Source organism: Typopeltis vanoorti, chromosome 8 (genome assembly GCF_054136105.1).
Source record: "Typopeltis vanoorti isolate ZY-2024b chromosome 8, IOZ_Tvanoo_1.0, whole genome shotgun sequence".
NCBI lineage: Eukaryota > Metazoa > Arthropoda > Arachnida > Uropygi > Thelyphonidae > Typopeltis > Typopeltis vanoorti.
In genome coordinates, this window is record NC_143556.1 from 33,739,917 (window position 1) to 33,754,654 (window position 14,738).

At 35.7% G+C, this 14,738-nt stretch overlaps 1 protein-coding gene across 2 annotated transcripts in view; it reads left to right on the top strand.

The window, feature by feature from the left end:
- The window catches only part of Sin1 (SAPK-interacting protein 1), a 316,670-nt gene that overhangs the window by 64,764 nt on the left and 237,168 nt on the right, over window positions 1-14,738 (top strand). For both annotated transcript variants that reach the window (XM_090397180.1, XM_090397182.1), the window contains exon 3: window positions 5,358-5,411. The gene's annotated coding sequence lies outside the window, so the exon portion shown is untranslated. The remainder of the gene's footprint in view (window positions 1-5,357; window positions 5,412-14,738) is intronic.

Here is a 14,738-nt window from a genome sequence, read left to right on the forward strand (position 1 = left end):
AGTTGGTGTTTTAGTAGGAATAGTACATCTGGTTTAGATGACTGCAGGTGGTGTTGGTGCAGATCGTTTATATTGCTGTTAAGGAATACCATGGATGTTAGTGAAGTGGATCTGGAAATTTTTTTTTTTTGGTGAGATTAATGTTGGTGGGCTATTCGATTGGTTGGAATTTTTTTTTTTTTTTTTGTTGTTTTATTTTGAGTTTTTTTTTTAACTATTTTTTTGTGGGAGAATTTTTGTGATCTTCAGTTAAATCTCATTTCCTTGGGTTGTGGTCCATTATATTTGATTAGGAAGAGATAAAGAGAAAGTGAGGCAGGGGGAACTTGGTCTGCTGTCTATACATGGCCTCAATAGTTCCCTCCTGCAGCCACAGAATTTGGTCTCTCTCTCTCTCTTCCTCCAGTCATGAACTGGCATAATACTTGGCTGCAGGATTTGATGCTGGCTGATCAGGAAGCCTCCAGATTCATTACTAACCGAACTATGTACTATCCACTGGCTGGTCTGCAGAACCATTTTACTGGTAATATTTAAACCATCTTGCATATTTAAAACATGTATTATGGGAAGGGCCACTACTCAGAATGGTTTTGACCTTTATTGAGATCTCATCTTCAATATCAGGGTGGAAGACACCCTGATATTGAAGTAATGTGGAAGTCATATATTTCCCCATATACAAGTAATCTAAAAGTGTATCACCTTATATTAAAATACTCTAGATTACAGATAGATGTTGAAAGTTTTTTTTTTTTACTTGGTTATACTGTATACGATACTGTCCAGTACATCTATATTTTATAGCCAAATGCAGAAAGAATGCGAAGTTTCAAAATTTACCAGTGAGCTTATGAAAACAAGACCAGAATCAGATTGCCTTGTTTGCATTATTAAACAACAGTGCACAGAATTCTAACCAGACAACTCTATAAACATGCTTACAAAATTACGACTGTTCAAATGCTAAAAGAAGGGATTATCATGCCAGGTAGGATTTCTGTCAACTGATGAAGACACAAATGGAAAATGACATAGATGTTATTGACATGTTGACTTTTTCAGATGAAGCAACATTCCACATAAGTGGGCAAGTTAACCATCACAATTGCAGCATTTGGGGTACAGAGAAGCCTCAGGAAATGTGGCAACATGAAAGAGACTCACCAAAAGTTAATGTGTGTGGTGCAATGTTAGGAGGGGTTGCATTATTGGGCTATTCTTTTTCGAAGAGAACACTGCCAGAGGTGAATCATTTAGCAATGCTTGAGAATTTTTTTATTTCCGAATTAAAGAGATTAAATCTTATGAATAAAACCATTTTCCAACAGGATGGGGCACCCTGTCACTATGCAACACAGGTATGAAAGTTTCTGGATGACACTTTCGCAGACAGGTGGAGCAGTAGAGGAGGTGCTCTTGTGTGGCCACCTCAGTCACCTGACCTGACTGTTAGATTTTTCTTATTGGGTCACGTTAAAACAGTCATGTATGCTTCAAAACCTGCTTCTCTCGATGACCTTAAGACTAAAATACAAACGCAATCAATGCAATCGCTGCTCAGCAACTACTTAATGTTTTTCGGAATTTTGAAAATCACCTAGTTACATGCATCGCACAAGATGGCGGTCATGTTGAGCACTAATAAGAAACAAATCATTGTAGATAAAACTTAATTACATCCTCTTTAAACTATTGTATACTATAAATCTGTAACTTTTATAATGTTGGACCTATTAAAGTTAAAACTGCACCAAGAATTATGGGGCACTCTGTATATATTAAAAAATAAAACAACAACAAACAAAAAAAAGACAACTAAACAGTATGAATACCAGGGATTGGTTATACAATGTTTGGGATATCAATGGAGTTTATCTCTGACAAGTGTTTTTAAATGTTATATGACTAAAAAAAAATTATAGAATTGTCAAAATTAAAATGGCTTCAGTATGTCTTCCCAGATTTATTTCCATTTCCTTGTAATTTAAGTAGCTTGAGACATAGAGGGCTTACTGAATAACATGAATTTTAGTTCTATGCCGATAGTGATAAAAGTAATGGAGTTGGTCTTCAGGGTTATGCATATTAATAAGTCACTTGGAAATAAATGCAAATAATTTTCGGTACCCAATACCATTATTATCTTCAAAGTGATCAGGAAATGTTCGGAAGACACAACATGGAAATAATTTTCACTTTGTTGGAAGTTTTTCCACTTGGTTATACTATAAATTAAAGATTCTAAGAAATTATATACTTGGTTTAATCCTTTATCCAAGTGTAAGCAAAGTTTGCACCTGAAATAATCAGGACTGGGGCAACTCGTATATAGAAGCTAATGACTTCACATTACTTGCCTTAGTACCCATACTGCAAAGCATTATGGAATACTAAGCTTCTATATATAAGTTGTCCCAGTCTTGATTATATTTCAGGAGCAAACTTTGTTTGTTTACACTTGGATAAAGGATTAAACCAAGTATATAATTTCTTGGTTTCTTTAATTTTCATTTTACATACACTGCTTGGAAAGAAGTCAACAGACATCCCCATGAGCAAAGTGCATTGTTCACATGCTATGTAACGAGTCACGTGTTTGTAGCCAGTTTAAATTGGAGGAATATGATGCTCCCAAGTCAGTGCAACAATATCTGGATGAAATGACTGTAAGAAAGAAACTGGCAGCATTTGAAGGAGGTGTTGTGATAGAATGCCATTTTGCAGGCCTATCTGTTCAGCAAATTGGGCCACCATCCAGGTCAATAATCAGTGATATCATACTGAGATGGAGGAGCAGGTAGTCACCTGCAAGTGCTACCTGCAGTGGATGCACTTTGTAGCACCCTACGATCACCAAACGTGATCATAGAGTACTACAAAGGATAATATGTTTAAACTGCCTTTTGTCAGACAACACAATGAATGTGGTGTTCCAGGCATGGAACACGAATCTGTACAAAACATTCAGAACCAAGGCTCACAACATGGATTTCCATGATAGAACTCCTATATTACCCAAACCAGCATGCTGTGTTGTCTTCAGTAGTGCAAAGAACATGTGCATTGGGACATGGAAGCTTGGAAAGCTGTGATATGGAGTGGCAAATCATGCTCTACCCTCTGCTGAGCAGATGAATGGGTGTGGTGGATGCTCGGTGAATGTCTCTTACCAGAGTACATAACCCCAACTATGAAATTCTGAGGTGGTGATGTGATGGTATGGTCCCATTTTTCCTGGTTTGGCCTCATTGTACATTGCAATGATTTGCACTTTGTGGCATTTCTACAGAAATGACCATTGTCTCTTTCAGCAAGACAGTTCACCATGCCATCAGGCTTCTGCTGTAACTGTGTGGTTTTGTGGACATGAATGTCACTACACTTGACTGGCCTCCACAGAGCCCTGATCTCAACCCTACTGATCATCTGTGGGATGAACTGAAGTGTTGGATGAGGTCAATGGACGTTCATCTCACAACAGTCCAGGACCTGATTACATGCGTATAGGAAGAATTGTTAAAAATTTCCATTGATCACTATCATACCGCTTGTGGAAAGTATATCCCATATGATTGCTGTGGTCATCACTGTGAAAGGAAGTCCTACATCTTATTAAGGTGGGCATCATGGCTGTTTGTTCCTTACACTATGTTGTTCCGTTGACTTCTTTCTAAGCAGTGTATATTTATTTTCATGTGGTCACATGATTAGGTGAAGTATTATTACATGTATTTTTTTCTTATTTCATTCTGCAATTTGTCAACATGCTGAATAGTTGGCTCAAGCATTAATTAAATTTTATAAAGAAATGTTTTGAACAAAATATAGGTATTAAAAATTGATGAAAAATTTTAATGAGTGTATTTTTTTGTTCAAAACATATGTTTATAAAATTTAATTCAGTATGCTTCAGCCAAATATGCGATGCCTTTGGTGAAATCCTACTTTGGCAAATCCCTAATTATTATTATATTACTTATTTAATTTTTCCATCTTTTAAAAATTATTCTTAAATTTCTGAAATGTATACCTTATTTTAATGTTGATGTTATAGCATTCCTTTCTATTTTCATTCCTATTTTCATAGTTCATCGTTTTTTTATTGCATGCAAATTTATCACAACAGTTACTTAATTTTGTTAGACTCTTGAGTATTTATAGATGTATTTAAAAGAAGAAAATGTCATTTGTATAGAGAAAGAAGTGAACATGATATTTTCCATTTGAATATCAGGATTAATGCTACTTTCATAGATTATAAATTACAGTAATCTTGGCGAATTTAATTTAATTTATAAGATATCACTTAATATCAACAAAACAAAAACATTGAAGATAGGAAGATAGACGAAGTAGCAATTTTTAACAATCAAGTGATAGAATAATTAAATAGTTTTGGGATAGAACCTCATCACCATAAGTTGCTCATAACATTGTTTCATTTGGACTTTACAAATGAAGCTGGACCACCAGCTTTACACAACTTTATATTGATTCATTGTTTCAAATTTGGTATTTTACATTGATTTAAACAAGATGTGCAAAGAACAACAGTTGTTTATGCATATTGTCGAAAGAACAACATTTCTGTGCGCAACCTGTCTAATCAGTATCGCATCTTTGGCACCTGGCCAGGTAATTTGGCTGGGTGGAACTGTGAAAGTCATGTTTCTCTGCTTCAGTCTTTTTTTTTGCCACACTGCATGTCAGATAACTGAGGTTCAGTTTCCTATTATATTTAAAAATATTATACTATATTTTGATACCTAACAGTAGTATGTTGCTGCAGTAATATATTATCATTTACGAGCATTAAAAACATAAGTATTTCATGCATTGTGTAATCTGATAGAAGTCCTTGATCAATGAGTCTTAAACTCTCCGGTGGAGCCTTATTGTAATATTAATAATAATAATAATAATAACAAAATCAGAATTTTTGTATGTTAGGTGAGCTATACCAATCAATGTTTTGAAGGTTCTCTGGTATACAGTGAAAAGGCTGTTTATATGTATATGCATATTTTGTCATCCTTGCATAGCTCTTGCCATTGTACCATCGTTTCTCTCCCTCTCATGCTAAGATTATATGATGTGTTCTTTGGAGATGAACTTGTCATCTCTGATTGTTGAATTTACATTACTATAATTACATTATTTCACATTTTTTGTAAAACTACTGCTTAGAATAGCAGTGGTTTGCATTATTGTATAATTTATAAACTTAGTTTCAGTTAATATCAGCCTGACTAAAGTACAATATAGTTTTTAGTGGTATTTGCAGAAACTTTGTCCAAGCAATGTTCAAAGGTCTGATATCAGCTAACATAGGTCTTTTCACTTTTACACTCCAGAAAGAAGCAAACAGTATGCAGAAATTTGTCATAATCATATGATCTATGCTTAAGGTGAGTTTATTTTCTTGAATATTAGAATGAACAAGAATTATGTATATTTGTTTGAGCAGCTGATTTCATTGTAAATTATCATCTTTGCTTATACAAAAATAAATAGTAGTCGCTTTGGCTAACTTGCCCACATGTTATTATTATTATTACATTACACCTCCTCATCGAGGGAGAGCACCCACTCTACAACTCTGTCTCCACCACTTAAACAACCAACTACAACAAACCACAACTATACCAATGCCATATATCGTCCACCATCACTACTAGTATTTTCACAGACATCTATGCCCACAGCAGGATTTGAACATTCATCCTTTTGGCTGGATAGCAGATATGCTAACCACTCAGCCAACCAGGCCGGCATGCTGCAGAAACACAGGCCTTTTTGTTTCTGTCTGCAGGAAACATATTTAAAACCCAGTGAGTAACCTACCTTAAGGAATTTCACTGTTATTTGGAAGAAAAGAGCAGGAAATGGTCCTGCTCATGGTGGAGAGGCTATCTTTGTAGGTGATCCTTTCCAATGGCTCTAGCTTGATACTGCTCTGGAAGCAGTAGCAACATATCTATTCATGGAATTATTACAGTATGTTCCATTTATTTATCACCAGATGCAAAAAATACATGAAATCAACCTTAAAAACTTTATCTTGTGACTGCCTGTCCATACTTCTTATGGGTGACTTTAATGGGCACAACACTCTGTAGGGTAGTGTTAACACGAATGGACGAGGTTGTATAATGTTCAGTTACTTCTTGACAATAATGACTTCTCCCTTTTGAATAATAGACTCAATACCTTCTTCCATATGCCTATCCACATATATTCCACAGTAGATCTTACAATCTGCTCCCCTTCCGTTTTCCACTGCCCACATGGGCTGTTGAAAAGAACATATATGGAAGCAATTATTTTCCTGTTATTTGCATAATGTCATCACAGGAATCGCATTCTCCTACACAGATGCCTATGTGGAAAATGAACAAGTTTGAATGGAATACATTTTCCCATTGTGGAAAATTTAATGCCTAAGCGATTATTTATTAAAAGACATATCAATGAAGCAGTGAAGTATGTAACAGAGTATTGTCCAGGCAGCAACAGGCTCAATTCAAAAAACATCATCTCAATTTTCACTCTATTCAAAGTCTGGTGGAAACCAGAATGCCAGGCAGCCAAAAAAGATCAATATCGAATATGTTTTGTAGATAACCCACTACATCAAACTTAATAGCTTTTAAACATGCTTTATCTTGGGACAAAGCACATTATGTGAGATGTCAAAGTCAAAAACAATCTTGGATCCATTTTACATATTTGATTAATCAAACAACCAGTGCAAACATATGGGATAAAATCCAAAAAATGAAAGGCAGATACAGAACACACCATTTGTCTACTTTAGCCCATAACTTCCTCTTGTTGCTGTTGATCCCAAAGCCACTGCAAACACTTTAAGAGAAATTTTTGCCAGAATCTCAGCAAAAGATTCATATCCTCCTGAAATTTTTTTAATGAAAAAGCAGCAAGAGAAACTAAGGTTAAATTTTTCTAGGCTATAGATGAACAGAATGCAATATAGAGAAAGAGTTTCCAGAATTCATTGTCATTACCATCCCAAAACACAGAAAGGATCCAACATTTATCAATAATTAAACAATTATTCAACCTGTAGGTAGTTTTCGGTATTGAGACCACATATTAATATAAAAAGTTTATTAAAAATGAACAACTAAAACACCCAACAAGCCCCTCACGCATCGCAAGACCCACATCATCAGGGGCAATGGCACATAAAAGCCCTACACAACAAAAGCTTATTGACAATTAATTACACATATTGAATGTTTTTAAATTGTCAATAAGCTTTGGTTGTGTAAAACCATTATGCACCATTACCCCTGATGATGCAAGTCCCACGATGCACAAAACTTGTTGGGTGCTTCAATTGTTCATTTTTAATAAACTCCCCATATTAATATGTGGTCTCAATATTGAAAACTACCTATGGAACTGCTTAACCACAGAAACCTATGTTTAAATTATTCAACCTATTGCTCTGACTAGCTGTCTTTGTAAGATACTAGGAAAAAATAGTAAATGCAAGGCTTCTATGGTATTTAAGAAGCAACAAACTTCTTTCCAACACACAATGTGGCTTTTGTAGACACCGATTAACACTGGACCATTCAGTCCATTTAGAAAAGCATATAAGAGATGCCTTCCTGAAACAAGAACATCTGGTTTGAGCATTATTTGACACAGAAAAAACTTATGACAGTCTGGAGATGTGGCATATTAAAAGGCCTCTATAACCTAGGTCTCACAGGACACCTTCCTGTATCTATTGAAAACTTTGTCTAGCCAAGTTTTCCAAGTGCAAGTGGAAAGTACACTATTGCAGTCAAGAACAAGGTGTTCCCCAAGATTGTTTTGTGTATGACATTCTTTGTTAGCAAAGTCAACTTGGTCATTGAACAGTTTCTTCCCACTATAGGCAATGCTCTATATGTGGATGATTTTACTATTCACTGACACTCTTATAACATGAGGATAATTGAAATACAATATGAGCAAGCAAATGATCAGTCTCTCCATGGGCTCTTAATGAGTTCAGGCATTTGGTATGTGTATTCGACAGAAGTGTCTATGTACACTTCTGTCGAATACACACTCTTCACCCCAATCCTGAGTTAAGGATGAGAAAAACTCTCATTCCAGTAGCAACAGAAACCAAGTTCCTGAGACTCATCTTTAACAGAAACTTACATTCCCTCACACACATTCATCAACTAAAAGAAAATAATCCACTAAAAGAAAAGTGCAAGAAAGCATTAAATTTCCTTTCCACTCTGTCCTCCATTGAATGGTGTGCAGACTGATCTTCATTGCTTCATTTTTATCCTATGCTTATACATTCAAAGTTCATCATCATCATCGTCATCAAATTCCTGCCATGTACCCTCAAGGGGTGTACAGGATATGACAGTACTACATGAAAAAATTACATCATTACTAACTTCCTATCTACAATTTTCCTCCAAATCAGTCTGTTACTTGTCAAGACTCCAACATTATCAGATCTTATATTTCTATCGTCTAAGGCACTTTGTACCGTATCAATCCACCTATATCTTGGTCTTCCTCTGGGTCGTTTTCCTGCCAACCTGGCAGAGAACACTTGTTTTGCTAATCTTTCCTCTCCCATTCTATTTTAGTGACCATACCATCTGAGATTAGCTCTGCTAACGCATTCCTGGATGCTGACAATGTCAAGTTCTTTCCTAATATCCTCATTTTTAATATGATATTGCCATTGATGCCATCTGTTCACGCCTCTAATCTTTCTCAGGACTCTCATATCTGCAGTCTCTAGTCTTTGGTCAAGTGTTTTACTTCTGACCCAGCTCTCAGATCCATAAGTTAAAATTGGTTTGAACACTGTCTTGTATACAGCTAATTTAGTGTTCCGACTAATTTCTTTCTTATTCCATATGAATTTATTCAATTGACTTCCCACGATACCAGCTTTGCTGATTCTGTTGTCTATTTCTATATTTAGTTTACCATCTTCAGTAAAAATTGTGCCTAAGTAGCTGAAATGTTTTACTTGTTCCACAGGTTCTCCATTCACAACACAGTTGACATTTTCAATGATTCTGCCTATTTTCATTGTCTTTGTCTTTTTATTGCTGACCTTCATACCATATCTATTACAACAGCTATTCAATTTAGTCAGAGAATCTTGCAGACTTGTAGCGGATTTATTTAGAAGTATAACATCATCCGCATAAAGCAAAGAGCTGACATTAACATCTCCAATTTTGATATCAGGTTTAATACCACATTCCTTCATAATGTGATCCATATAGATAATGAATAACAGAGGGGATAATGTACATCCTTGTCTCACACCAGATTTAACATTAAACCATCTTCCTGTACTTCCTTCAATTCTAACTGCTGACTCACAACTCAAATAAAGACTAAGTATTGCTTGATATAATGCCCCATTGACACCATATAACTGCAGCGTATTGAATAGCTTCTCTCTTGGCACCTTGTCATATGCCTTTTCCAAATCGACAAAACTTAAATACAGATCTTTGTTATATTCCCATGCTTTCTCGACTATTTGTCGTAAAGTGAAGATCTGATCCTGACAGCCTCTATTTGGCCTGAATCCAGCTTGTTCTTCACCAAGCTATTCAAAGTTGGATTATGAATATCAAGTCAGTGGTCTTTTAAGGCAAAAGTAACACCTGCAATGATTGAATCCTATCAATCATCAGGTTATACAAATTGCTACTGATGCCTTTTGCACATCACCCACTTAAAACTTTATACTGAAGCAAATGAACCACATCTGTCACCTAGACAGAAACAGTTGTCTCGTAACTATGTCTTAAAAACAAAGTCTCTTCCAGAACATCCTACATGGACTAGTATCTTTATTCTGTGTTTGGAAGTTCAAAATCACACATGCCAAACTGCCATACATCCCTTTGGTATCCATGTTGATAGTTTTTTTTTCACCTGGTTATAAATTAAAGATGCCAAGAAATTATATTCTTGGTTTAATCCTTTATCCTGATGGCACCCATTGATGCGACCTCAATAAAGGTCGAAACTGGTATGGGTATTGGCCTTCCAATAATGAATAACATTATATACACCAGAAAGGATGCATGCTTTGTATTATGGTATACTAAGACAACTGATGTGAAGTCATTAGGCTCTATATACAAGTAGTCAGTCATGAAGATACTTCCCACCCAAACTTTGTTTGCTTGCACTTGGATAAAGGATTAAAGCAAGAATATAAAAACTTTGGTATCCATGTTAAAGAGATTATGCGATGTGTTCTGTCATTTTGTGTGTTTGTGTTATTTTAAGTTTGAATTACCAGGTAGTTAATTTTTTGACCTATGTACTAGTTAAGAAATACATTTTTATAATGCATTCCCTCACATTATTTTTTTTTTGACCTAAAATTTTGAATATAACCAGAAATGGAAATTTTCTGTTAAAAAAATTCGTCTGGTTAATTTCAATTATGGTAATATAGATTGGAATGAAGAGATGGCATCAGGAACCAAAGAGAGTGAATTTTTTTCAGTTTTTAAGGGATCACTACCTTAAACAGTATGTGATTATGAGATACGGTTATCTCATCAAATCCAAGACCCTCAATCCGCACATGGACCAAGGGTCTTGGATGATGTTGGTCAGTGATAATGGGAGAATGATAGACACTAAGGAGGATATAGTAAAGGTGTTTAATGAGCAGTTCATTAACGTATTCCATCCTTGTGATTGTAACATAATGCAGAACTTGACAGAACAGTGGGAATGAGGATTTGAGTAACTTTTGGTGTCAACAAGGATATGGGACTTGATTGTATATGTGCGTGGATCTTGAGGGAATGTTCCAGGGAGTTAAGAACAGCTTTAATGTTCATTTTTAACATGAGTCTTAGATTAGTCTAGGTCCCAAAGGAATGAAAAGATGGCTAAATTGTTCTGCTTCATAAAGAGAGTGATAAGACTAAGGCTTCTAATTATAGTCTGATCTACTTGTTTGAAGTTGTGGTCATGGATAAGCTAATGAGGACAAGGATACTGAACTGGGCGGACAGCAGTAGAATTCTCTTTAATGGATAGCATGGGTTTGCTATCTACATGTTTTAGCAATCTGCTTACTTATTATAACAATGTGATGAATACATTGGACAAGGGAGATGCATATACGCCAGTATATTGAGATTTTGTAAAAACTTCCAATAGATTACTACATGACAAGCTAGTAAGTGGGTGGTCTGAAAAGTTCTTGGCCTCGACCATAGATGGCAACACTATCTGCAAGATTTTTTTTTCTAAGTTGTCATAAGCATCCATGTGAAATTGCAAGTCATTCTACCAAGTAGTTTATTTTATACAGCTGTCTGAAGCAAAAGTGTTGTCTGTATCCCTTGAAATGGATAAAATTGAGTATCATGCTGTTATAAAATTCTTTGTAAAAGAAGGTTTAATGCCAAAAGAAATTCATTTGAAGTTCATAAAAGTTTATGGGCACTCTTCTCCTTCATTTTTGACAATTAAAAAACGGGTTGCCAAGTTTAAACATGGCCGTACCAGCCTTGAAGATGATCCACGTAAAGGACATCCAAAATGTGTAACAACACCAGAAATCATTGGTCGAGTGTATGATATGGTATTGGATGACCGGCGAGTCAAAGTGCAAGAAATTGCTGAGACTATGGGCATTTCAAAAGAATGCATAGGATATATTTTGCATGAAGAATTGGAAATGAAAACGTTTTGCACAAGATGGCTGCCACGCTTGCTCACAGCAGATCAAAAATGCACTCTCATGAAAATCTCTGAACAGTGATTGGAGCATTTTAACAAGAATAAAACTGATTTTGTGTGTCGATTTATCATTATTATCACCATTACACACCCGAATCCAAATAGCAGTCAAAACAGTGGACGGAAGCCAGTTCAGTGCCAAAGAAGACAAAGTCGGTTCCATCAGCAGGAAAAGTCATGGCATCGGTGTTTTGGGATGCTAAAGGCATTTTGTTTATTAATTATATTGAAAAGGGTAAAACAATAACCGGGAAATATTATCTGATCTTTTAACCAGACTAGACAAAAAAAATCGTGAGAAAAGACCCAGTTTGCAGAAGAAAAAAATCATCTTTCATCAGGACAATGCACTTGCCCACAAAGGTGTTTTGGCAATGGGAAAATTAAAGGATCTGTACTATGAATTGTTGGAACATGTGCCCTATTCCCCAGATTTGGCTCTCTCTGACTTCTGTCTCTTCCCAAAACTAAAACTCTTCCTTTGCTGATCAGCATTTTTCTTCGAATCAAGAGGTGATTGCAGCTATAGAGGGGTATTTTGCAGATCTCACTGAGAACCACCACAGGGACGGGATAATGGTGATGGAGTATCGCTGGAATAAATGTATTAGTCTTAAGAGAGATTATGCTGAAAAATAAAAATTTTGAAATTATAAATTCGTTTTTTCATCGTTAGGCTGAGAACTTTTCAGACCACTCTTGTAGTTAAATTGGAACAAATGGGTTGGATAGTAGGTTAATGCATTGGATTAGAAATTGGCTGTCTGATAGGTATCAACAGGTTGCATATGGGGGGGGGGGGGGAGTGGTAGCCCAGAAGAGAAAAGTCACTAGTGACATTCTCCAGGAGTCTGTTTTGGGATCATTGTTGTTTAGTTTATATGTAAATGACATTGAAAAATGGCTTCAATAGTGATATACAGGTGTTTGCAGATAATGTAAAGTTGGGGAGATTTATGAAAAGTAGAGCAAATGTTGTAGCTTTGCAAGAGGACCTCTAAATAGACTGTCTGAATGGGCAAGTGTGTGGGATGTCAGTTTAATGTTGCAAAGTGTAAGATTTTAAAATTTGGGAAATAAAGATGGACTGCAGAGTATAGCATTGGAGTGGATATTTTAGAGGAGACGGAGGAGATAAAAGATATATATTGGATAGGGACTTGAAATTTCATGGACATTTTGCTAAAATTGTGAGGAGAACAGTGATTATGGGGATGATGTGTAAAACACTGATGTTGTAGAAGTAAGGATGTTATGATTTAATTGTACAAGATTTTGATCAGATCACACATGGATTACTGGGCACAGATTTAGTTGTCAGGTTTTCAAAAGGATGATAAGTTGGAAAAGGCCCAGAGATGATTGAATAAGTTGGTCTGTGGAATGTGGATTATGAGGACAGATTGAGAGAATAGAAATTACATAGCTTAGTAGTTGAGCATAGAATATCTACAGACAAGGATAGAACAAGAGGCTATCCCTGGAAGCTGCATAAGTGGGTAAGGAGTAGATTTATTGTATGGAGATTGGTAGGTAATTGAAATGCATTGCCTTAGAGTGTGGTGAGTGTAGGGACAGTGAATGCATTTGAGTTTCGATGAGCTGTTCATTTGAGAGTGGGACCTCCCATGATGAATCTCTTGACTCCATGGAGGTCTGTTGATAATGATAATAATAACGTTTTCTTTTATCCTTTAAAATTACATCCATTTGAAGCGCTTAGGTAAAATTTTGCATAGTAATCACCAAGTATATAATTTCTTGGTATCTTTAATTTATAGTATAACTAAGTGAAAAAAACTTCCAACAACCTTTCTCTAATCCAGAGTAATTTAATAATAAGGTGTGACGCATTTTGACAATCCGTATACGACAATACGACTTCTGCATTACTTCAACCTTAGTATCACCTCTGGGTGAGTCTGGCTTCCACTAAAGAGACCTCAGTAAAGGTCAAAACCGGACGGGGTAGTGACCCTTCCCATAATGCATAGCATTATACATATCTGCAAGGAGATGTGCTCTGCATTATGGGATACTAAGGCAAATGATGTGAAGTTTGTCCACCTTCGTCACGAGTTGCCCCAGTCCTGAAGATACTTCAGGCGTAAACTTTGTTTTCTTACACTTGTATAAAGGATTAAACCAAGTATATAATTTCTTGGTATCTTTAATTTATAGTATAACCAAGTGAAAAACCTTCCAACAATCTTTAATGTTTGAAGTCATTCCAGCTGCGTGTTCGCGTATGATCTCATATTTTGTTTTTCCAGTGTTATTCCCCTGCACTATCTTGTTTTATTAACATTACTTTTCATAGAATTATTTTGTTTTGGTATACTATGTAGTATTAATAAGGGAGATGAATTTGATTCATGACAGCAAAAATGAAGAACAACACAACCACTCTTTGTAACATCAGCATGGTAATTGCTTTATGTGAGTCAGTGAAGTGCTCCAGTATGCCTTGTATAAATAAGTACACATGTGGTTTGAAATGCCATATTATGAATGTTTAGCATTTATTTATTGCAGTTAATGTTCAGATTTTCAATGTTGTTGATACTTGATAATTGAAAGAAGAACTTGTAAACCAGGAAACTCGTGACATGGGAATTGCCTGTTTATTTGACTGTTCTAATTACTCACAAATGATGATGATAGGGGATGAATTTTCTTCAAAACAGATTTTGGAAAAATTGTAATGGATATCAGTGGTTAAATTCTAGATGAATAAGCTCTGGGGCCCTTGAAGTAAGGATCATAAATGTGAGGCTATTGCTAGATTGTCGCAACTTTTTTTAAAATTTTATTTATTTGTTTATTCTATTGGAGTTTGTTTAGACCCTTCCCCTTTAATACGTATTAATTCATTTATCCACTCTGATGCTAATAGAATACCCTGATATGAAGAACTTGCACCTAGGGCTTGTACCTCTGCAGATGCTATA